The sequence below is a fragment of the Lissotriton helveticus genome, chromosome 12 (genome assembly GCF_964261635.1).
Source record: "Lissotriton helveticus chromosome 12, aLisHel1.1, whole genome shotgun sequence".
Taxonomy (NCBI): Eukaryota; Metazoa; Chordata; class Amphibia; order Caudata; family Salamandridae; genus Lissotriton; species Lissotriton helveticus.
In genome coordinates, this window is record NC_136073.1 from 239281450 (window position 1) to 239305055 (window position 23606).

The 23606-nt window shown below is 51.0% G+C and overlaps 1 protein-coding gene across 5 annotated transcripts in view; it reads right to left on the reverse strand.

Moving 5' to 3' along the window:
• ANKRD11 (ankyrin repeat domain 11) overlaps positions 1 to 23606 on the reverse strand; it is a 1187914-nt gene that overhangs the window by 304881 nt on the left and 859427 nt on the right. The gene's annotated exons all lie outside the window — the stretch shown is intronic.

Below are 23606 nucleotides of genomic sequence, written 5' to 3' on the forward strand. Positions count from 1 at the left end.
AGGGGGTGAAACTGACCAAATTTCATCTTCTTCAGTTGAGGTCGGATAGCGTTAAGCGGTTCAAAGTGACAATTGAAGTCTCCTCCGATCAACAGGGCAACATCGCCCCCAATTGAATGCAATAGGGTAATCAGCTGGTCCAGAGTATGGGAGGTTCCCCCGGTCGTGCTGGCCGTGAGTATATATTAATAAGTGCCAGTTTTGGTGTTTTTTTATGTGACATCAGGATACACGTGAGATCAGTACTATTAGTTAAAATTCTTTTCAACGTGAATACAAGATGGACACCCACCAAAATGCACAACCCCCCCCCGATGGTCTGCCTCTCGGGCCCTTTACCGCAGGCTCCACAAAGGAGACATAGCCCGTTCTATGAGTGGGGTTTGTCACCCACGTTTCCGGGAATAAGCAGATCCCATGTAGATCTACAAAAGTACACCAATCAGGAGTATCTAAATTTGCGACGAGGCCCGCTATATTCCAGGATAGGATTTTAAGAGTCGCCTTCGTTGGTGTCTGCCTGTTACCCACCCTTGCCCCAAGTTCGAGACTAGTAATTTCACAGACCTCAAAAGCAGATGCGCGTTGATCTAAAGCTAGGTGGACAGTCTGGCTTTGGGCCAGGGATATCAAGTTATCATTCGTTGTGGTTGATAAGACAACCTCTGGGTCCCAAATGGTTAACGGGAATTTTCCCTCATCATGTAGACTGACTCCAATATCGGGTGGAGGACCTGCGGTCCGACACAACATCTCCAAGTAATCGTTCCTGATGACCCTCAAACTTCCCTTCCCAGTATCATCTACTGGGAGCACAGCTTGGGGCCGAGGGGTAGTCTGTGGTCAGTCTACTTGGTCCAGCAGATTGTATCTATTATTTACTGAGAAACCTAGTACTTCGTCCCTGGCCCACCATTCCAGAGTGCGATCTACATTGCGCCAGGAAACATCTAGCAGGCTCCATGGGTCTGGGGTCCTGTAGTCGGTGGTGCAGTGTGGGTTAGCCGGTTGATAAAAGTAACCCAACCTTTGTGTTTTGACAGTAGTATCTAGACTATTATGATGACTGCTGCACACATGATAGACTACCCTGCAGTCTTGGAAATTTATAATTACACAGTCCCCATCCTCATTTTTTTGTTTGGGGCCCACCCACCCCACCCTTCTGGCGAACAAAATTTTGCATTTGATGTTTCTTGGCAAAGGTCTGTAAGTGTTCAACCAATATATCGACTTATTCCTAAGTTCCTTGAACGTTTCTGTTCAATCCTGGGCCAGCTTAGGGACCCCTGGGAGGACAACCACATACGGAGCGCTTTCCGGAGGTAAATCGATGCATGGCAAGATCTTATAGTGAAGATTGCCCCGAGATTGATTAGTGGTAGCTTTACCCGGGGATTTTGTTATTGCATGTTTCAGAGGTGAGGCATTTCTGCTGGGGCATGAGTTGGACTGTTGTTCAGTGATCACAGGGGGTCGATTACTAAAACTAGTAGTTGTTATCTTAGGCTGAGTCTGCGCAGCGTCCAACGTAACGGTCAATGCTTGGATTTGGGTTTTAATGGCAATGAGTTCCTTTGCAGAATCAGCGTTTCTCACAAATGATTCCTCTATTTTCGCCAGCCTTTTTTCAATTAATTTAAGTCTTTGTTCCAGGGGCTGGATGAAAGTGGACAAGACCATAGTCAGTTTTCCTACCAGCAAGTCTATGCTAGGTTGGCTTATACAAGCAGGTTCAATGCCAACCTCACAAGGGCTATCTAGGGGAATCAGAGATGTGGTATGCTCAATATATTCCACACCTGGCGGTTCCGCTTGATTGTTAGGTCTAGCCTGTTTAGGTTTTCTCCCCCGAAGTGGAGCACTTGTCCGCTTCCTCTTGGAGATTCCACCCTCTTTGCATCTGTCCAGGTCAGGCGGGGTTTTACTCGCTTCTGCATGAACAGTCGCCTTATGGGTGGTCTGGCTAGGTGGAGGTTGCTTGGGCACATCCACCAATTCCACTGAATTTTTGAGGGAAGAGTTTATACATCCAGAAGCCCTCCATTTACGATGGTTTGCGGGAGAGGGGCCGGTGAAAGGGCTTGTGCAGCGGGTCCCAAGGATGATCTCCTCAGGAAAACCGGGTCCTGTGACATCCAGCGTTCCGTCATTGCTATCTCTCGTTCCAATACCGACGAGGTCCTCTGTATGAATTGGTCCAGGGTCCCAGCTACATGCACTATAGGTGTAGGTTTAATTCCCCTTCTAGCTGCCATGTTGGCCAAGGTTGGTAATCACGAATCTTGTCAATACTCACTGTTTTCTGGTGGACGTCAGAGGGGTGGCCCAGCCCGGTCTCCTCCGGTCTGTGACGGGCTTGAACGGGCCCGCCCTTGGCCCGGGCTTCACCCGGCTCGGCCCGCGTAGCGGAGGGCTGTGCTGCTTATGTGCAGCTCCTGACGCTGATGTCCTGCGTCGATTTCGCCGCGCCGCTAAGGCTGCCGGGATCTGGAGTCCCGGGGCGGCGATGATGGAAATTATGGCCGTTTGACTCCTGGCGGTGGCGGCAAGAGGGTAAGACCCCCAGCAATGGCAATGTCCGTGTCCACTTTGCTCTGCGGCTTTCCCCCGCTCCACCGAGGGCTGTGCTGCATATGTGCAGCTCCTGACGCTGATGTCCTGCGTCGATTTCGCCGCGCCGCTAAGGCTGCCGGGATCTGGAGTCCTGGGGCGGCGGCGGTGATGATGGAAATTATGGCCGTTTGACTCCTGGCGGTGGCGGCAAGAGGGTAAGACCCCCAGCAATGGCAATGTCTGTGTCCGCTTTGCTCTGCGGCTTCCCCGCTCCACCGAGGGCTGTGCTGCTTATGTGCAGCTCCTGACGCTGATGTCCTGCGTCGATTTCGCCACGCCGCTAAGGCTGCCGGGATCTGGAGTCCCGGGGCGGCGGCGGCGATGATGGAAATAATGGCCGTTTGTCTCCTGGCGGTGGCGGCAAGAGGGTAAGACCCCCAGCAATGGCAATGTCAGTTTTGCTCTGCGGCTTTCCCCCGCTCCACCGAGGGCTGTGCTGCTTATGTGCAGCTCCTGACGCTGATGTCCTGCATCGAGTGATATTGTGGTGGTGCTGAGTGGTGCTGAGGTGGTGCTGTGGTGGTGCTGAGGTGGACAAGTGTCATTTCAGCCAACAGAGGGAGCCTCCGACAGATCAGACTACATTAGTGAGTCATATAACGGAGGGGGTCCCAGAATGCCATTAGTCACACAACACGATATACACTTGATGTATGAGTTGACATATGGGCCTTAAAATAAACTGCTAGAACGTTAGTCTATACAACACTAGTCCTGCTTGCCTTTTAGTTTTTAAGATGTTTGTGGTTTTATATACCTAATGGCAAAATGTAAATAGATAGTTCGGGTGTAACGGGAACACACAATACTAATCACCAGGTCATTGAATATTGAGATTTGTGTGGTGCAAAAAACAAGGGAATAATATATTGAAGAACATATTGGAGAAAATAAGAAACAAAATGAATTAAACCGCGGACGCGAAATGAAATGAAAAGCGGCCAGGAAATGCTCTCGGCATTGCTGGGGCGGGGGGCGCATTCCTTTGAAGTGAAGCTCACGGCATAATGAGCTAGAGCTAAAGTGAAATACGGCCGTGGGCAGCAACCAACGTTAGTCTATACAACACTAGTCCTGCTTGCCTTAAAGTTAAGATGTTTGTAGTTTTATATACCTAATAACAAAATGTAAATATAGTTCGGTTGTAACGGGAACAAACAATAATAATCACCAGGTCATTGAATATTGAGATGTGTGTGGTGCCAAAAACAAGGGAATAATGAAATTAAAAGCGGCCGGGAAGCAACAGCAGGGGTGAATTAGGGGGGAGGAGAAGTGAGGCAGAGCGCGCGCTGGGGAAGCTTCACGCTTGAATGCCTGAGGCCGAGCGCATGCTGGGGGAAGCTTCAGATGCCTGCCCTTCACCACAACCTCCTCCTATTAACTTAGGACTTCAAAGTCTCGTTGGAGAATAAGTCTGTTGCCTCCTCTAGAAGCTTCCTGGAAATATGTGGCAACCTAGAAGTCTTGTCCAAAGATCACTTCTTTGCCATACAAGTCAACCGTCATATAGCCTGGCCAAAAGTTATTACATTTACCACCACTCCATGAATCTCACAAAAAGTAAACCCAACATCTTCAATTCTAAAACAAGAGCAGTAGCATGAGTGAACTTGCGATAAAAGCTGCTGCTGGTAAAACAAAAGCATTTTAAACGTTAAGAAACCACAAACCAAAACCGGAGCCTGGCGGTTTGGCAAAGTAAAAGCGGCATAAGATACAACAGCCTGCCACTAAAAAGCTATTGGGGGAAATGCAGATAGAAAGAAAGAGGGGCGGACGAGTAACGGGGTGGCGAGGTATTGCGAACCGTAATTTTATTGTTAGTTGTTTTGGCAAGAGCAGTAGCATGAGTGAACTTGCGACAAAAGCTGCTGCTGGTAAAACAAAAGCATTTTAAACGTTTAGAAACCACGAACCAAACCCGGAGCCTGGCTCCGGATTGGCAAAGTAAAAGCGGCATAAGATACAACAACCTGCCACTAAAAATCTATTGGGGCAAATGCAGATAGAAAGAAAGAAAGAGGGGCGGGGGAGTAACGGGGTGGCGAGGTAGGGAGGAGGAGAGAGGGGCGGAAGAAACGTGGGCAGGGCTTAGGAGAAGAAAATCGGGTGGGTGAGAAAGAGGATTGGATGGGAGACGGGGATGGCAGAGATGGGGTGGAATGGGGAAATGTAGGAGGGATAGTGAACGAGGGGGCAAGAGACTGGAGTGAAATGGATCCAAAATAAATAAAGGCACTTACTTTATGACACGGAAATCAGGATGGGGCAAGAGACACAACATGCACGTTCACAATTGAGTGTGCGAGCAACAAGATGCGGCTTGGGGGAATGAAATTAAAAGCGGCTGGGAAATGCTCTCGGCATGGCGGGGCGCGCATTCCTTTGAAGTGAAAGCACGGCCTCGAGGCCGTGAAAGTGAAACTGCAGGGGTGAATTAGGGGGAGGAGAACTGAGGCCGAGCGCGTGCTGGGGGGGGAATGCCTGAGGCCGAGTGCACGCTGGAGAAGCTTGAGATGCCTGTGGGAGGGAGGCTGATGGGTTTGATGTGGACGCGCGTTCCCCACGAGTGCACCACATGAACTGGACGCAATCCACGTTGGTTTCAGAGCTTGGTTTGCCTACTATACTCTTGTCTATTTATCCCTGCGGGATATAATAGTCGAGACCTAAAAACAAGTGTGGGCTCCCTCGCTTGTTTTTGACTAACCCACGAGTGGTCCAGGTCACGGGGGCCTGCCAGTGAAATAGGAGGGGGAGGCTTATGGGCCTCCCCTCTTAGGGGGACTGCTACCTCCCCCAGGGCATTGGTTTTAATGTATGTGGGAGGTGTCCATGCAGCCCCGTCACCACCCCGTAACAAATCATACCACAAAAATGCTAGGTGCCCCGCGTGGCTCCCTCACCCACACCCCGCTGCACTGGGGCAGTTATAAAATATATGTGGGCGCCCCATCAACCACCACACTGGGCCAAAACATAATGCTGGGGGCCCAACCAGACCCCCTGCAATCTCTGGGAGCACCACGTCCCCAGAGCTAAAATAAATTAATATAGGGGGACCATCGCAGACCCCCGACCCCACCACCTTCCCGGGGCTAAATTGTACAATGGACCGGGTCCTGCTACCTCCTGAGGTGCCCATCCTCGGAAGGTAGCTATTTGCTTTTGCTGCTCCCACCAAGCAAACCCAAACCTAACTCCGCTTTCTGCAATCAGGGGATGTGAAACAGCTCCGGCTTGCAGAAAACAGATTCTTCACCCGTTTCTCTGCACGCAAATATGCGTGCAGTGAAACAGATTGAGACATTGCTCTTACAAGCAGGCAACTGCTATATCAAGCAGCTCCCTGCTTGCAGGAGCAATGCCAGCTACCGCAGGAATCGGGAACCGACTCAGACCTTGGGTGCTTTGAGACTCCCCCTGCAGTCCGGGGGAACAGGAGAAATAAGTAAAACGAGTGAAATGCGAGCGAAACTATAACGTACCTGTAACTTTTGTTTTCTTCAGTGAATATATATACACACATATATATAGTCTATACATATACACACACACACACACACACACACACACACACACACACACACACATATATATATATATATATATATATATATATATATATACACACACACACTATATATATATATATATATATATATATATATATATATATATATATATATATATAGCAAGAGAAAGAGTGAGTGTATTGGAGTGCATCTGATGTAACCAAGCATGAGAGGCAGAGGTAATGCTTGTCAGCAACCTCAGAATGCTTGTGGTAGGGCATGCATGGCTTAATGCCAAGCTTTGCAGAAAGAAGATGGAGGTACACAATAGAAAAAGCACTTCAAAACACCCCAGGTATCAGGGCGATGACATAAGCAGAAAATTTGCAGTGTGAGGAAAGCTAATTCGGATTCAGACCATTCAGTCCAAAACTGAAACAGACTATGCCTTGAAGGAATGGGGTTGGGCTGTGTATGACCTATGCACATAAATGCACTACTGGCGCACAAAGCTTTGCATTACAATAACATCTAAAGAAGCCATTTCCAACATCACACATTAGGTCCAAGGATGCTTGCTGGTTCAGACATGGAAACGGCCAGAACCCACGAGCACTAAGTCTTATTCCAAATGTGACTGCTAGCATATTTGTCTGATGGAGAAATTTTCTATTTATTTGTATAACTTGATAGTTTCAAAGAGTCTTGTATTTGAGATTACCATTAAGTGTTGTACAGGTGCGCTGAGATGGAGATGAACAAGTTACTTACCTTCGGTAACGCTTTTTCTGGTAGATACTATATCTGCCTGTGGATTCCTCACCTTGTGAATACCCCCTTGCGTCAGCAACATTCGGAAATTCTTTTTTCGTAGCCTCGCGCCGACGTGGACTCCTGACGTCATAGAGACACGACCTCGCTCGCGACTCCGCTGACGTCACCGACGCCTATAATAGGCCCACGCCGGCGTGATGACATCAGTTCCGCCCTTTTTTCCGTGCCATCGAGGCACACGGACGGACCAATGACAGTAGAAATATACAAGTATACACAGTACACAGTACTCAAGGCAAAACACACAGTGTTAAGCAAAAGCAGGAAAGCAACTGAAACATTTCCTTGACAATAAAATATATATATATATTACACTACAGTAACTCTGGCATAGAAGAGTGGACAACGGGGAGGCGGGTGGGTCGGTGAGGAATCCACAGGCAGATATAGTATCTACCAGAAAAAGCGTTACCGAAGGTAAGTAACTTGTTCTTCTGATAGATACATCTGCCGTGTGGATTCCTCACCTTGTGAATAGAGTCCCACAGCAGTCCCCACTCCCGGAGGAGGGTGTCCACTCTTCTAAACCAGGAAATCCTGAAGGACAGAGCGCGCAAAATGGCCGTCCCTCCTCACTTCGGAATCCAAGCAGTAATGCTTCGCGAAAGTGTGGAGGGAAGACCAAGTCGCCGCCCTACAAATATCCTCCACAGGCACACCTCTAGCCAATGCTGAGGTTGAAGACTTAGCTCTAGTTGAATGAGCCCTTATACCCTCTGGTGGTTCCTTACCGGCCAAAGAGTAGCAGATCTTTATGCAGAGGACGATCCATCTCGATAAAGTCCTTTTATGGACCGCCCTTCCTTTCTTGCAGCCAGCAAATCCAACGAAGAGCTGGTCCTCCAAGCGAAAGTCCTTGGATCTGTCCAAGTAAAAGGACACCGCCCTCTTAGGGTCCAGACGGTGCAGTCTCTCCTCCTCCTTGGAAGGGTGAGGGGGAGGATAGAAGGTAGGTAGGGTAATGGACTGTCCTAGATGGAAGGGAGTTACCACCTTAGGCAGAAAAGCAGCCCTGGTCCTAAGAACCATTCTATCAACATGAATGGTCAGGAATGGGGGCTTGGAGCTAAGAGCTTGAAGCTCACTAACCCTCCTTGCCGAGGTTATTGCAACCAAGAAGACTGTCTTAAGGGTAAGAAGCCTCATGGGACATTTGTGGAGAGGCTCAAAGGGAGCCCCCATCAAAAAGGTCAATACAAGATTCAAATCCCACTGAGGCACAATGAAAGGTGAAGGAGGGAACATATTAGTAAGACCCTTCAAAAACCTTAAGACCACAGGAGACTTAAAGAGAGAGGGCTGGTCAGGCAAGCAGAGAAAAGCCGACAGCGCCGACAGGTAACCCTTTACCGTGGCAACCGCCAGACCCTGCCGCGCCAAAGAAAGAGCAAATTGTAGAACATTAGACAAATGGGCCCTCAAAGGATCAACAGACCTTTCCCCACACCACGTGACAAATTTCGCCCATCTATAAGAATAGATGGACTTAGTGGAGTCACGCCTGGCTGACAAGATGACATCCACAACGTCAGGCGGGAGGGAAAAGGAATTCAGGTTGCCCCGCTCAATCTCCAGGCATGAAGGTGCAATGTCTGGAGGTGGGGGTGTAAAACCTGCCCCTCCATCAGAGAGAGGAGGTCTGCCCTGAGAGGGAGACGGAGCGGCGGGTGAGAGGAGAGGTGGAGTAGATCTGTATACCACACCCTTCTTGGCCAATCCGGAGCGACCAATATGACTTGGGCCCGGTCTTGGCGAATCTTCCTCAGAACCCGAGGAATCAAGGGTATGGGGGGAAACGCGTAAAGGAGTTGATCTTTCCAACTCAACTGAAACGCGTCCCCCAAGGCTCCTTGCATCGGATACTGGAGACTGCAGAACGACAGGCAGTGCGCATTCTCGCGAGTGGCAAACAGGTCCACCCGAGGAGTCCCCCACATCTGAAAGATGTCGTGAACCACCTCCGGGTGCAGCCTCCACTCGTGGTCGGCAGAGAACTGCCGACTGAGACTGTCCGCACGAACGTTCAGAACACCGGCCAGATGATTTGCCATCAGACAAATCTGATGGTCCTGAACCCAGGACCAGAGACGCAGCGCCTCTCTGCAGAGACACTGCGACCCTACTCCTCCCTGCTTGTTGATGTACCACATCGCAGTCGTGTTGTCCGTCAGGACTTGAACAGACTGACTGCGAAGGGAAGGGAGGAAGGCCTTGAGCGCCAAACGTATCGCCCGCAATTCTAGAAGGTTGATGTGAAGCAACCTTTCCTCTGGAGACCAAAGGCCTTTGACCTCCAGATCCCCCAGATGAGCACCCCACCCGAGAGTGGATGCATCCGTTATCACCGTGGCCACCGATGGGGGAAGTTGAAAAGGCTTTCCTTGGGACAGATTGCCTTCCACGCCCCACCAAGACAGATCCGCTGCAGCTTCTCTGGAGATCCTCACTGACTCCCTGAGGTCTCCACTGTGCTGATACCACTGCCTGCGGAGACACCACTGGAGCGCCCTCATGTGCCAGCGTGCATGGTTGACCAACAGAATGCATGAAGCCATCAGACCGAGCAGGCGAAGGACCTTCAGGACTGGAACGACCGCTCCATTGTAAAACAAAGGAATCATCTCCCGTATGTCGCGAATCCTTTGAGGGGGAGGGAATGCACGACATACGGTTGTGTCCAGTACCGCACCTATGAACAGGTTGCGCTGGGAGGGCACCAGATGAGACTTGGGTACATTTATTGAAAAACCCAACCTGTACAACAACTGGGTTGTCTCCCGCAAATGATGGAGCACTCTCTCTGACGACTCCGCTTTGATCAGCCAGTCGTCTAAATAAGGGAATACCGGAATCCCTGACCTTCTGAGATGTGCCGCCACCACTGCCATCACCTTGGTGAAGACTCGAGGCGCAGTAGTAAGTCCAAACGGAAGGACCGCAAACTGGTAGTGCTGCGATCCCACCGTAAAACGGAGATACCTCCTGTGCGACTTCAGGATTGGGATGTGAAAGTAAGCATCCTGCAAGTCGAGTGACACCATCCAGTCTTCTTCTTGCAGCGCTTGAAGAACCTGAGCAAGGGTGAGCATCTTTAATTTCTCCTGTTTCAGATAGAGATTCAAGATCCTGAGATCCAGGATTGGACGAAGCCTGCCATCCTTCTTCGGAATCAGGAAATACCGGGAGTAGCATCCCTGACCCCTTTCCTGCTCTGGGACCACCTCTATCGCACCCTTTCTTATCAGAGTTAAAACTTCCTCTTGCAGAAGAGACAGATGCTCCTCGGAGCAATACCCTTGGCAAGGAGGGAAATTGGGAGGGAATTCCCGAAAGGGAAGGGCATACCCATTTTCTACAAGATTGAGAACCCAAAGATCTGACGTAACCGATTCCCAATCCTGTAGAAAATGGGTAAGCCGGCCCCCAACCGGACCCACATGATCCTGAATGTCGGATCTAGGGCTGCTTCTCAGGGGCAGGAGGGTTGGAGGAAGTGGAGGAGGAAGAGACCTGACGTCCACGAGGACGCACTCTTTGCTTTCCCCTGTAGGACCTGTATAAGGAGTTTTGCTGCTGCTGTTGTTGCTGCTGCTGCTGTTGGCCTTGCCGGGAATTCCGAAAGGCAGGACGGCCAAAACCTCTGAATCTTCTGCCAGTTGAAGAACCTCTCATTTGGAGACCCAGGGATTTAGCAGTCGCCTTGCAATCCTTAAACCTCTCAAGGGCCGCATCAGCCTTCTTCCCAAAAAGGCCTGAACCATCGAAAGGAAGATCTAATAATGTCGCCTGAACATCAGCCGAAAAGTCAGAGGATTTCAACCAGGCAGACCTCCTAGTAGCGACAGCAGTGCCCATAATGCGCGCCACAGAGTCTACAGTATCCAAACCGCTCTGAATGACCTGGCGAGCCGCTGCCTGAGCGTCAGAGATGACTTCCTCAAAATCCTTCCTGCTGTCATCAGGAACTTTTGGAACCAGAACATGTAAAGAGTCCATCAGAGCGTGTAAATATCTCCCCATCAAGCAAGTGGCATTTGATGACTTCAATGCCATACTGGCAGAGGAGAAGGACTTCTTTGCCACCTGATCCTGCTTCTTTGCTTCCTTCTCAAAAGGAACCTGAGGGAAAGCACTAATGTTCTTTTTGGAGCATGCAGCCTGAATGATCAAACTCTCCGGTGAAGGGTGAGACGTTAAAAAGGCAGGATCATCAGGGGCAACCCTGTATCTTCTGGCTACACTTTTAGAGACAGCTGGAGCAGACAAAGGTTTTCTCCACACCTCCAGAATGGGCTCTGTTAGAGCCTCATTGAAAGGAAGAAGAGGTTCCACCACTGAACTCGGAGAATGGAGTACTTCAGTCAGAATATTAGATTTGAATTCTGCTGTAGGCAAAGTCAACTTAAGCAGACTGGCAGCCTTTCTCATAATCAAATGATAGGGTTGAATGTCCTTAGAAGGAGTACTAGAACCTGATGGTAACTCCCACTCTGGAGAGAAATCCAGGCTTCCTGCTTCTGCCAAATCTTCAAAAGTATCTTCATCCAACTCACCCTCCTCGAGATCAGATTGTGAGTCCAAAAACCTCCTTTCCTCCAGAAGGCGCTGAGCCTCTCTTCTGGATCTCATCTTGACCCGTTTTGCCCTCGGATCCACCATCGGCTCCGACGGATTCGGAATCGACGTCGGGATCGAATCCGCAGGTTCAGAGGGATGTGTTCTAGGTCGACCCGGAGCTGGTGACGCCGGAACCGGCGTCGACGGCTTCGGTGGAGCCGGAAAATGCCACGGCGGTGTCGGAGCCGGCATGTAAGGCATAAACGGAGCCGGAGGGTAGGAGTGAGGGACTCCTAAGTTAAACGCCAAAGGACCCATGGGACCCGAAGGTGCACCAGAGGGGTACCATGACCTCGAAAAGACTCCATACATCGCGTTGAGAAACGCAGAAGGGTCCTGGCCTGGGGCAGGAAATGGTGGATGAAAACCTTCAGGCTTGTCTCGAGGAGCGTTTGGATTCGGCTCATTTAAGGGCTCGGAACCCTCATCCTCATGAGGCTCCTCCTCATCTCGGACCGGGGACGGCGCCGGAGATGGATTCGGAGCCGGATTCGGAGTCGGAGACGGAGCCGGAGACGGCGCCCGTGACTCAGAAGGGGAAGCCTCACCTTCAGGTTCTGGATCCGAAACTTCAATGGTCACCACCTTCGAACGAACCTTCGGTGACCTCGACCTCGACCCCGACTCCTTACCAGAACGACGTCGGGACTCATGTCTCCTCTTCTTATGTTTCCTCTTCTTCGAAACATGGTCCGAAGCCGACTTCGAAGACGACCTTCCTCTAGATCTAGATCTGGACCTCGATCTCGACTTCGACCTCGCCCTTCGAGAACGAGACTTCGACGATTTTCCTTTTCCAGCTTTCATTTTAGCCACCAGGAGCTTCGCCTCTCTCTCCCTCAGGGCCTTCGGGTTCATTTTCTTACACGAAGAGCAGTCCTCCACATCATGGTCCGAGCTCAAGCACCAGATGCAGTCGCTGTGTGGGTCGGTAATGGACATCATTTTGCCGCATTCTCTGCAGGGCTTGAAGCCGGTCTTTTTTGAAGACATTGTCGAAAAGACAGGATACAGAGACGCAGAAAATGTTAATAATAAAGACAACAAAGTATCCGTTGGCTACAGAGATTCCCGATAACCGTTAGCGTCGACGACGCGGAAAAAAGGGAACTGATGTCATCACGCCGGCGTGGGCCTATTATAGGCGTCGGTGACGTCAGCGGAGTCGCGAGCGAGGTCGTGTCTCTATGACGTCAGGAGTCCACGTCGGCGCGAGGCTACGAAAAAAGAATTTCCGAATGTTGCTGACGCAAGGGGGTATTCACAAGGTGAGGAATCCACACGGCAGATGTATCTATCAGAAAAACTGTGTACAGAAGAGCAATATGGTGTATAAATTAAATTCAGAATAACTATGCATTGTTGGGGTTCATTAAGCCGTGCCTACTACTGTGTGCCCGAGACCAGGTATATCAACCACTGTGGGGGGAGGTGGGAAGCAGAACCACAAGGTGGTACTGCCAGTTATTGATATTTTGTGGTTGTATGGACATCATCCATTTTCTACAAGTCTAAATCAAAAGTGGTACAACCTGAACAATCTATCAGCTATCGGGTATACAGGGTAGATTGTTCTTAAGCACTAAGGACTTCAAATCGCATTTTAAGTATGATGTTCAAGTCAAGCAAAGGGACTCCAGTTGGCAGTAGACCTCAATGCATGATCTACATGGGAATGACGGTTTGGAATATCAAGTTAGTACTAAATGAAAGGAGAATGCAAAAGACATTGAGACAATATGGAAATCTAGAGCATCCTTAAGCTCCTGCTTCCACTGGAAGGGAAATACAAACCTGATTCGAGATGGCAGAGCACAGAAAGAGATACACTTGAAAAGAGACTGTATGCTACAGAACACAAGACTTTAAGGGCCTGAATTATGATGGCGCTCGGACGAGCATCCAACTGCCATTGCAGTAAGAGCGGGACCGTCCAACAAATAGTCGGAGGTCCCAACTGCCGGATCAGGACATGACCACTGTGTAGCCGATCGGAAACATCCCTTTTTCTATTGCGGCTTGTGCTGTGGCCTGGAGAAAGGGAAGCAGCACAAGCCGCAGTAGAAAAAGGGATGTTTTTAAACGGCCATGTACAGTGTGTAATCACATGTGCCCCTCCAGGCCACATCGTGAAGGCCTACGGGCAGTGCTAGGCCCCCCCCCCCCCCAAAGTCTGTTTCTACTAACCTTTCCAAGGCAGTCGGACTATCATAAAAAGCTGTCAGAAACAGACATCTAATCCTTATGGCGGTGCCTCCGCAGGCACAGCCTCCACTGTTGGGATTAGGCTCCGACCCCCGCCCACTGCGCCCTGACCACTGGTATCATAATGCAGCAGCCGGACTGCTGCCCTAGATGCAGGGTCCTAAGAGTTAAAAAACAAATTATTGGCGGAGAGCATTTCCATCCCAATTTACTGATCCAAAGTTATTTAGAAGACTTAATTGTGAATGTTCCAATAGATTCGATATACATTTAGAGTCTTAAAAAAGTTAAGCACAAGTTACTTACCTTCCGAAACACCTCCTCTGGTAGAGAATATCTAGCTGCAGAATTCTTACCGTAGAATTATCCCCAGTTGTCAGACTGGATCCCCAGGCATCAGACTGGATCCAATAATTCTTCATCAGCAGTACCCCTGCGAGCTGGTAGGTGCAGTTGTTCAGCTCTGCATGGCATCATTGGCGTCATCTGCGCCGGAAGTGACGTTTGCAGCGTCGTTAAGGAATCTGTGGCTAGATAGAGTCTACCAGATAAGGCATTACCAAAGATAAGTAACTTGTTCATCTGATAGAGCCTTCTAGCCGCAGATTCCTTACCATACAATGCCAAATATGTCCCCGGAGGTGGGTCTGCAGACCTATTTCACATAAAGAAGTCCTGTAGGACCAAACAGGCGAAATGCCCATCTCTACGGACCTGACTGTCCAGGCACTAATGTTTAGTAAATGTGTGTAATGAGGCCCAGATTGCTGCCTAGCAGATATCAAGGACTTAAACTCAGCGTGCTAACACAGTGGTCCCCACTTTGGCTCTTGTGGATGCGCACACACACCTTCAGGTGTTTGCTTCTAAGCCATAGCAGATTTTAATACAGAGCACGATCCATCTGGAGATGGTTCGCTTCTACACTACCCATCCCTTCCTTGCTCCAACATACCCCACGAAGAGTAGGCCGTCCACCCCGAACTCTTGTGTGGGGTCAAGCTAGGACGACAATGCTCTTTGGGTCCAGATGGTGAAGCCACTCCTCTGTGGAGGGATGCGGAGGAGCTTAAAAAGTAGGCACAGTGATGGGTTGGCGTACATGAAATAGAGTGACCACTTTCGGAAGAAAGGAAGACCTTGTATGCAGCACCAGTTTTCTGGGGAGATTTTTAGATACGGAGGGTTGGATGAGGTTCACTGACCAGATGGGCAGTAGTTATTGCCACAAGAAAGGCTGTCTTGATGGTAAGGTTCCCGAGTGGACAATTGTACAGAGGGTCAAAGGTAGCGCACATAAGGAAGGTGAGAACAAGATTGAGATCCCACTGGGGCATAACAAATGGAGTGAGAGGGGACATATGTTGCTTCCCGGGATGGAGGTTAGAAAGGCTTTTAATGCTAATAGGATCGTTCAGAGCTCCAACAGATTGATATGGAGTCCGGATTTCACTGGACACCTGAGTCCTCTAATCTCCACCTCTCCCAAATGGCAGCCACATCCCAAGAGTGAAGCATTTGTCAGAACTGGTTGAGGACAGGAGAGGGGTCTGCCACTGACCCAATCGTGGTTTATAAGACACCACTGCAGGTCCTTTGCTGTTCGCTTCCCTGATGCTGCGTCCGCCAAAACTTCAGGTCTCACTGCAGTGCCCGCATATGCCAATGGGCATGTGTCACAGCATGATGCAGGAGGGCATGAGCTTCAGCAGCCTCAGAGCCAGTCTCCCTGAAATCCAAGACAGAGGCTGCAACATCAGTATCACAGCCTAAATATACTGGACCATGTCCAGAACAGCTACAATGAAATGGAGCATCTGAGGGAGGAGCCAGGTGTCTCTTTGGCACGTTGATAGGGAACCCCAGAGAATGCAGAAGGTCTGTCATAGTCTGGGGTGACAGAAGACAGCCTGGGGCGAGCCTTCCTTCAACAGCCAGAAGTCGAGATAGGGGAAAGACTGGCACTCAATCCCCGCAGAGGAGCTGCAACCACCGCCATCACTTTGGTGAACACTCAAGGGGTGCAGGTGAGGCCAAAAAGGCACACAGTGAACTGAAAATGCTTGTGGTACACAGTGAACTGCAGTTAACACTTGTGGACAGGCAGGACAGGAATGTTTAAGCATGCTTCCTGCAAGTCCAGCAGCATCCAGTCTTCAGGGTCTAGGCAGAGAAGACCGGAGCAAGAGTGAGCATCTTTAATTTCTCATTCGTGAAGTAGAAATTGAGAGAGTGTAAGTCGAGGATAGGACAAAGGCCTCCATCCTTCTTGGGCACCAGAAATTAGCAGGAATAACAACTATGTCCTACTTCTGGTGCCAGCACTCTCTCTATGGCTCTTCCTTGCAGAGAAGACATAAGAGGCCCTCCATCAGCCTGTCATAAGTAGGTGGCAAGCGGGGATGAAGTAGCCTCTCTAAACAATCTGCAAAACCCACATGTCTGATGTTATGGACTGCCAGTGGAGCAGGTGATGGTGAAGCCAGCCGCCCACTGGGTGCCCATGATAAGCCGGACAGACTAGGAGTGTTTGGAGGCTGCATGGGGATTGATGGACTGACACGACCACTGGCCAACGGAGCTGGTAGAAAATGTGCCTGCAGCCACACACAGGTTACAAAGCTTGTGCAATGCGGTGGCTGAGCGAGTAAAGTCACAGTTGCACGCCGCAGCCACAAAGGGATCGAAAGGAGGATTGAGGGTGACGAGGGGCCATAGAAAGGCCCAAGGAGCTGGCCAGAGCCCTGACTCTCAAAGTGCTCCAGTGCCAAATCTGCCTGGTCTCCTAAGAGATGGGAGTCATCAAAGGGCCAGGAGTGAAGATTAGACATCCCCCAGAAAAGCCAGTCGTCCTCAACCGGGCTTGGCGTCCCAGGGCTACTGCTGACAAAACTGTTCTGCCTAGTGAATCAACGGTGCCAAGTCCACAACGGATGGTGAACTTTGTTGCATCCCTCCCACGGGTAACAGCCTGGGAGGGCACGGCCCAGGCCTTCTCCCTTACCGTTGACAGCAACAGTATCCCAGAGATGTGAGAATAGCAGCCCAAAAGTCAGACTGTGTTCACAGACTGCACTGTCAGGCTGGTGGAAGAGAAAATCTTTCCAAGATTGTTCAGCTTCTTGAGTTCCCTCTTCGGGCGTGTGGTAGGGAATGCATAGGCTATCCTGTTTTACGTTTAAACCTATAATAACTGATAAAACCCCACCAAAAGGGAAATAGCCTTCACCAGTGTAAACATATAACGACTGAAAAAACACCTGCACATTTTTATTTCTTCCTGAAGGGGCCAATACAATGTAACTTTGTTATACAAGGTAGCAGCAAGAAAGACTGGGCTAACATTATTCGGTTTGAGTTTTGCTGTTTAGGGATAACACCAAAATATTGTTTCTTCGTCCTTTTTTCAGTTGTGTGGTCTTTGGTCTAAAGTTGTAGGGTTTAGAAGCATGTTTTAGGTCTTGTTTAATTATTTTATAAACTATAGAGAATCAGGAAATATCACAATCATATTTGATATTTTGCTATGTTTGATTCTTTAACTGATAGGTAAAAGGACTGGTTTCATAAGAATATTTCCCAATATGTACCATCACATTTACCTACAGAGAATGGGTAATACCCCTTGAAACATCAGACCCCTGTTCTAGCGAGTCAGTATTGATAGTAGTTGAACTGCCGTACATTCCAAGCTTTAAACATTCAATACAAGGTGTAGTGACAGGTATATGTGAAAAGAGTGCTGTCACTAAGCATCAGAGATAGTTGTGAAAACAGACTTTTGGAAAACATGGAACGCAGTGGAATGCTGCTGCAACAAGTTCTTCCCAAGTTCAACACAGATTAGAGTGATATTGTTTGTATTTGCAGTGATTCAGCTATGTATATAAAAAAGATGTGTTATAACCTGTCAAACTCAATACCTTAACTCAAGTGCTTCCAGGTAAGAGATCCTTGCCCCTTGCTAGATGGTATGCTGAAAGCATCTTTACAATCGTCAGACTTAATGAAGAATGCTATTGCCATTCTGGTGCACTGTTTTGTTTTGCGCAGGAACCAAAATGCAAATATTTCTCATTTTGTGCTTGTGTAGAAAGTCATCCCAGCAGTGTAATTTAGCTGGTTGTTCTCAGTCCTACAGGCCCTGAAAGCTATATTATCTATGTGGCAACCATTTCCAGCATTTTTGCTGAGTGATGATGCCAAAGGCAAGAAATGTGAGGATTTTTACATATTGACAGCGATGTGTAAAAAAAGGACACTTTTTTACAGGAAAACATGACTGCTGTAGTGGACATAATAAAAAACGTATGTCTAAAAACACCCTTATCTACCAAGTGCTCAGCATAAATGGTGTGGATGTGAAACATCTCCTTGAGAGTAGCTGGGTGTCACTTTTAGTGACTTTGGCACTGCAACCTGTTCCATGTTAGAATGCTTGCCACTTGGTAAGCAAAGAAATGTTGAGGAGCAATTTAGGAAATGTTATTTTACAATTAATGATAAATGGCACGCAATGATGTACAGAAATGTCCCTTCATCCACCATGGCATTTGAAGTCAATGACACCTCACTGTGGTACTCTGCACAAGTTCTAGGTCCCTTGCGTAAAGGGGAATTTTCTCCAGACTTTCAAAAATGCTGCTTAATTTTTGATCACTTCAACAACTCCGAGGGCATATGCACTCAGGCCAACGCATGTGTTGCTGAACCTGTCCCGAGAATCGCAATCTTCAGGTGCACCAGTATTGGCATGGAAAGCTATGTCAGTGGCCAGAGTTAGCAAATTGTGTACTGGCTGTTTTGGCGTTGCCCGTCTCAAGTGCCAATGTCAAGAGGGACTTTTCACAGATAAAAGTTTAAATGGGAAGGAAAGAGCGAGAGCGCATGACCAAAGACTCACTGAAGAAGTATTGTAAGATGCACTACAATAAGTTTGATTTGTAAAAATGCATTTGGACTGTATGTACACTGTCTATATACCAAGCACTATCATAGCAGAAAGCAAGCAATAATAAAAGCAAAATATTCTATAAACACCGGAAAAACACTGCTTTTGATTTTAATGGCGCGAAAAAGTGTAACCACTGAAAACCACTGTTTAAGGTATCGAAATGACTTGAAAACACTGGGAAAAAAACACCAGAATTTACCAAAAATAGAAACTGAAAACAAGAAAGCCTAGGAATGCATTAGGATTTACGCAGGATGTGAAGGTATGGACCCCCAAGCTCTCTGGGATAGGGAGAGGAAATGTAGGTCCCCTGGAGCAGGTTGGTGGCGACAGGCAATCGTCCTGTTAACAGGAGCCTCTGTGCTGGGCTTTAACAAAGTCCCAAACAGGACATAATTAAGTGCCTCACTGAAAGGGAGAAGCAGTTTTGATGGGGACTCTCCTGACTCAAGCACTTCTGTAAAGAAACTAGTCTTGACTGCCACCGAGGGCAAGCTAAGTTTCAGGACCTCAGCCCCTCTCCACACCACTATTGAGAATGAAGCTCCCTCAACTGTATTCAAGATAGAGGGAGAATGCATTCTAGTAACTTGAGAAGTATCCAGTCCACTGGCTTCATCTAGAACCAGGGTACTCAAAGTACGGCCCGCGGGCCAGTAGCGGCCCGGCAAGCCTTCAGTGGCGGCCCGCGGAGCTTTAGACATCGCACCTGTGTGTGTGTGTTTTTTTTTTATCTTCAGCAAACACCTCGGAGAGCAGCAGCGAGTCAGAGACACTGCTCTGTGGGGGCCCGGGCGATTCCAGCCACAGTCAAGAGTGGAGCTGCAGGGGCGCTAAGAGGTGAACAAAGCCTCATTAACAAACAAATGGTCGTTTAAAGACCTGTTAAGTACTGGGGTGCCCGGGAGGCTGTGTCAGCCAGGCTGCCGCACAGGGGAGAGGGGGTGGGAGGGGGGAGGACAGCAGGAACTGAGAGCGTGGTGAGGTGGGAGGGCAGAGCAGGGAGTGAGAGCCAGGTGAGGGAGGTGGAGGGCAGAGCAGGAACTGAGAGCCGGGTGAGGTGGGAGGGCAGAGCAGGGAGTGAGAGCCCGGGTGAGGGAGGTGGAGGGCAGAGCAGGGAGTGAGAGCCGGGTGAGGGAGGCGGAGGGCAGAGCAGGGAGTGAGAGCCCGGGTGAGGGAGGTGGAGGGCAGAGCAGGGAGTGAGAGCCCGGGTGAGGTGGGAGGGCAGAGCAGGGAGTGAGAGCCCGGGTGAGGGAGGTGGAGGGCAGAGCAGGGAGTGAGAGCCGGGTGAGGGAGGTGGAGGGTAGAGCAGGGAGTGAGAGCCCGGGTGAGGGAGGTGGAGGGCAGCAGGGAGTGAGAGCCTGGGTGAGGGAGGTGGAGGGCAGAGCAGGAACTGAGAGCCGGGTGAGGTGGGAGGGCAGAGCAGGGAGTGAGAGCCGGGTGAGGGAGGTGGAGGGTAGAGCAGGGAGTGAGAGCCGGGTGAGGGAGGTGGAGGGCAGCAGGGAGTGAGAGCCCGGGTGAGGGAGGTGGAGGGCAGAGCAGGGAGTGAGAGCCCTGTGAGGTGGGAGGGCAGAGCACAGAGTGAGAGCCCGGGTGAGGGAGGTGGAGGGCAGCAGGGAGTGAGAGCCCCGTGAGGTGGGAGGGCAGAGCAGGGAGTGAGAGCCCTGTGAGGTGGGAGGGCAGAGCAGGGAGTGAGAGCCCGGGTGAGGGAGGTGGAGGGCAGAGCAGGGAGTGACAGCCCGGGTGAGGGAGGTGGAGGGCCGAGCAGCGAGTGAAAGCCCCGGGTGAGGGAGGTGGAGGGCAGAGCAGGGAGTGAGAGCCCGGGTGAGGGAGGTGGAGGGCAGAGCAGGGAGTGAGAGCCCGGGTGAGGGAGGTGGAGGGCAGAGCAGGGAGTGAGAGCCCTGTGAGGTGGGAGGGCAGAGCACGGACTGAGAGCCCGGGGGAGGGAGGTGGAGGGCAGCAGGGAGTGAAAGCCCCGGGTGAGGGAGGTGGAGGGCAGAGCAGGGAGTGAGAGCCCTGTGAGGTGGGAGGGCAGAGCACGGAGTGAGAGCCCGGGTGAGGGAGATGGAGGGCAGCAGGGAGTGAGAGCCCTGTGAGGTGGGAGGGCAGAGCAGGGAGTGAGAGCCCGGGTGAGGGAGGTGGAGGGCAGAGCAGGGAGTGACAGCTGGGTGAGGGAGGTGGAGGGCAGAGCAGGGAGTGAGAGCCGGGTGAGGGAGGTGAAGGGCAGAGCAGGGAGTGAGAGCTGGGTGTGGGAGGTTGGAGGGCAGAGCAGGGAGTGAGAGCCAGGGTGGGAGGGCAGAGCAGGGAGTGAGAGCTCGGGTGAGGGAGGTGGAGGGCAGCAGGGAGTGAGAGCCGGGTGAGGTGACAGAGGGCAGCAGGGAGTTAGAGCTGGGTGAGGTGGGAGGGCAGCAGGGAATGAGAGCCGGGTGAGGTGACAGGGCAGCAGGGAGTGAGAGCTGGGTGAGGTGAGACAGATAGAGACAGATAGAGGCAGAGAGAGGCAGAGACAGATAGAGACCGGGACAGACGGAGCTAGATAGGGTCAGGGACAGGGACAGCCAGAGACAGATAGAGGTAGAGACAGACAGCGATAGAGACAGACAGCGATAGAGACAGACAGAGAGAGAGAGACAGACAGAGAGAGAGAGACAGACAGAGAGAGACAGAGACAGACAGACAGGGAGACAGACAGGGAGACAGACAAAGGGAGGGAGACAGACAGAGGGATGGAGACAGACAGAGGGAGGGAGACAGACAGAGGGATACAGACAGAGGGAGACAGAGGGAGACAGACATAGGAAGGGATGGAGACAGACAGAGAGACAGACAGAGAGACAGACAGACAGAGAGACAGACAGACAGAGAGACAGACAGACGGAGAGAGGGAGACAGACAGGGAGACAGACAAAGGGAGGGAGACAGACAGAGGGATGGAGGGAGACAGACAGAGGGAGGGAGACAGACAGTGGGATACAGACAGAGGGAGGGATGGAGACAGACAGAGGGAGGGATGGAGACAGACAGAGGGAGACAGACAGAGGGAGGGAGGCAGAAGGAGACAGACAGAGGGAGACAGAGGGAGGGACACAGACAGAGGGAGGGAGACAGACAGACAGAGGGTGGGAGACAGAAAGACAGAGGGAGACAGAGGGAGGGAGACAGACCGAGGGAAGGAGGGAGGGAGACGGAGGGAGGGAGACAGACAGAGGGAGGGAGGAAGACAGGGAGGCAGAGGGATAGAGGGAGAAAGACCGAGGGAGATAGACAGAGGGAGGGAGACAGAGGGAGAGAGGGAGGGAGACAGACAGACAGAGGGAGGGAGACAGAAAGACAGAGGGAGGGAGACAGAAAGACAGAGGGAGGGAGACAGAAAGACAGAGGGAGGGAGACAGAAAGACAGAGGGAGGGAGGGAGACAGCCAGAGGAAGGGAGACAGACAGAGGGAGGGAGGAAGGGAGATAGAGGGAGGGAGGGAGACAGAGGGAGGGATGAAGACAGACAGAGAGAGGGAGACAGACAGAGGGAGGGAGACAGAGGGAGAGAGACAGAGGGAGAGAGACAGAGGGAGAGAGACAGAGGGAGAGAGACAGAGGGAGAGAGACAGAGGGAGAGAGACAGAGGGAGAGAGACAGAGGGAGAGAGACAGAGGGAGAGAGACAGAGGGAGAGAGACAGAGGGAGAGAGACAGAGGGAGAGAGACAGAGGGAGAGAGACAGAGGGAGAGAGACAGAGGGAGAGAGACAGACAGAGGGAGACAGACAGAGGGAGAGAGACAGAGGGAGACAGACAGAGGGAGAGAGACAGACAGACAGACAGAGGGAGGGAGCCAATCAGAGGGAGGGAGACAGACAGAGGGAGGGAGACAGACAGAGGGAGACAGACAGAGCGAGGTAGACAAAGACAGACAGAGGGAGGGAGGGAGACAGTCAGAGGGAGGGAGGGAGACAGTCAGAGGGAGGAAGGGAGACAGAGGGAGGGAGGGAGGGAGACAGACAGAGGGAGGGATGGAGACAAACAGAGGGAGGGAGGAAGACAGACAGAGCGCAGACGGAGGGAAGGAGACAGAGGGAGATGGACAGTGGGACACAGATAGAGGGAGACAGATGGAGGGAGACGGAGAGAGGGAAGGAAAGAGAGGGAGGGAGACAGAGAGAGAAAGAGAGGTAAGACAGAGAGAGACCGAGGCAGAGAGACAGAGGGAAACAGAGAGAGGGAAAGAGGGAGCGAGAGAGGGAGACAGAGGGAGGGAGAGTTAGGGAGAGAGACCGAGAGAGAAAGAGAGATGTGTGTGTATGCTGGTTTGTTGGCTCAGTGGATGAACGTGTCAGCTCCAGGGGTCTGTGTTCAACTTCATGGTCACAGTTTTTTTCTTTCTAGCCCCTTCCCCCTCCCCCACTGACCCGCCTCCACCGGTGCGGCCCTCGGCCACAAACCACACTGTAAATTTGGCCCCCGAGAGAAAGTTTGTGAGTACCCATGATCTAGAACCTCAGCCCAGTCCATTTGTTCCTCATAAGGCTGGTATTCTTTAGGGTCCAGTAACTTCTCGCAATTCTCCCAGAGTCCTAGCCCGTAAGAATAGGGCTCAGACTCCAGCATGGAAGGCATGGCTCCAATCGACGCTGGAGGCACTTTCGGATGGCGCCTCTCCAGCTCCATGTTGGAGTTGGGGAGGAGAATGGGGATGGCGCCGGTAGCATCTTCCTCAGCATTGGGGAAGGTGGAGATAGTACAACTGGTTAAGATCAAGTCATCTGTGGATCCTTAGGGCCAGACTGCCACTGGAGCCACAGGCATGGATCCAGTAGGGGCTCCAGCGAATTCACAGGGCATGAAGGGCGCCGGAGGGAACAGGCTGCCCA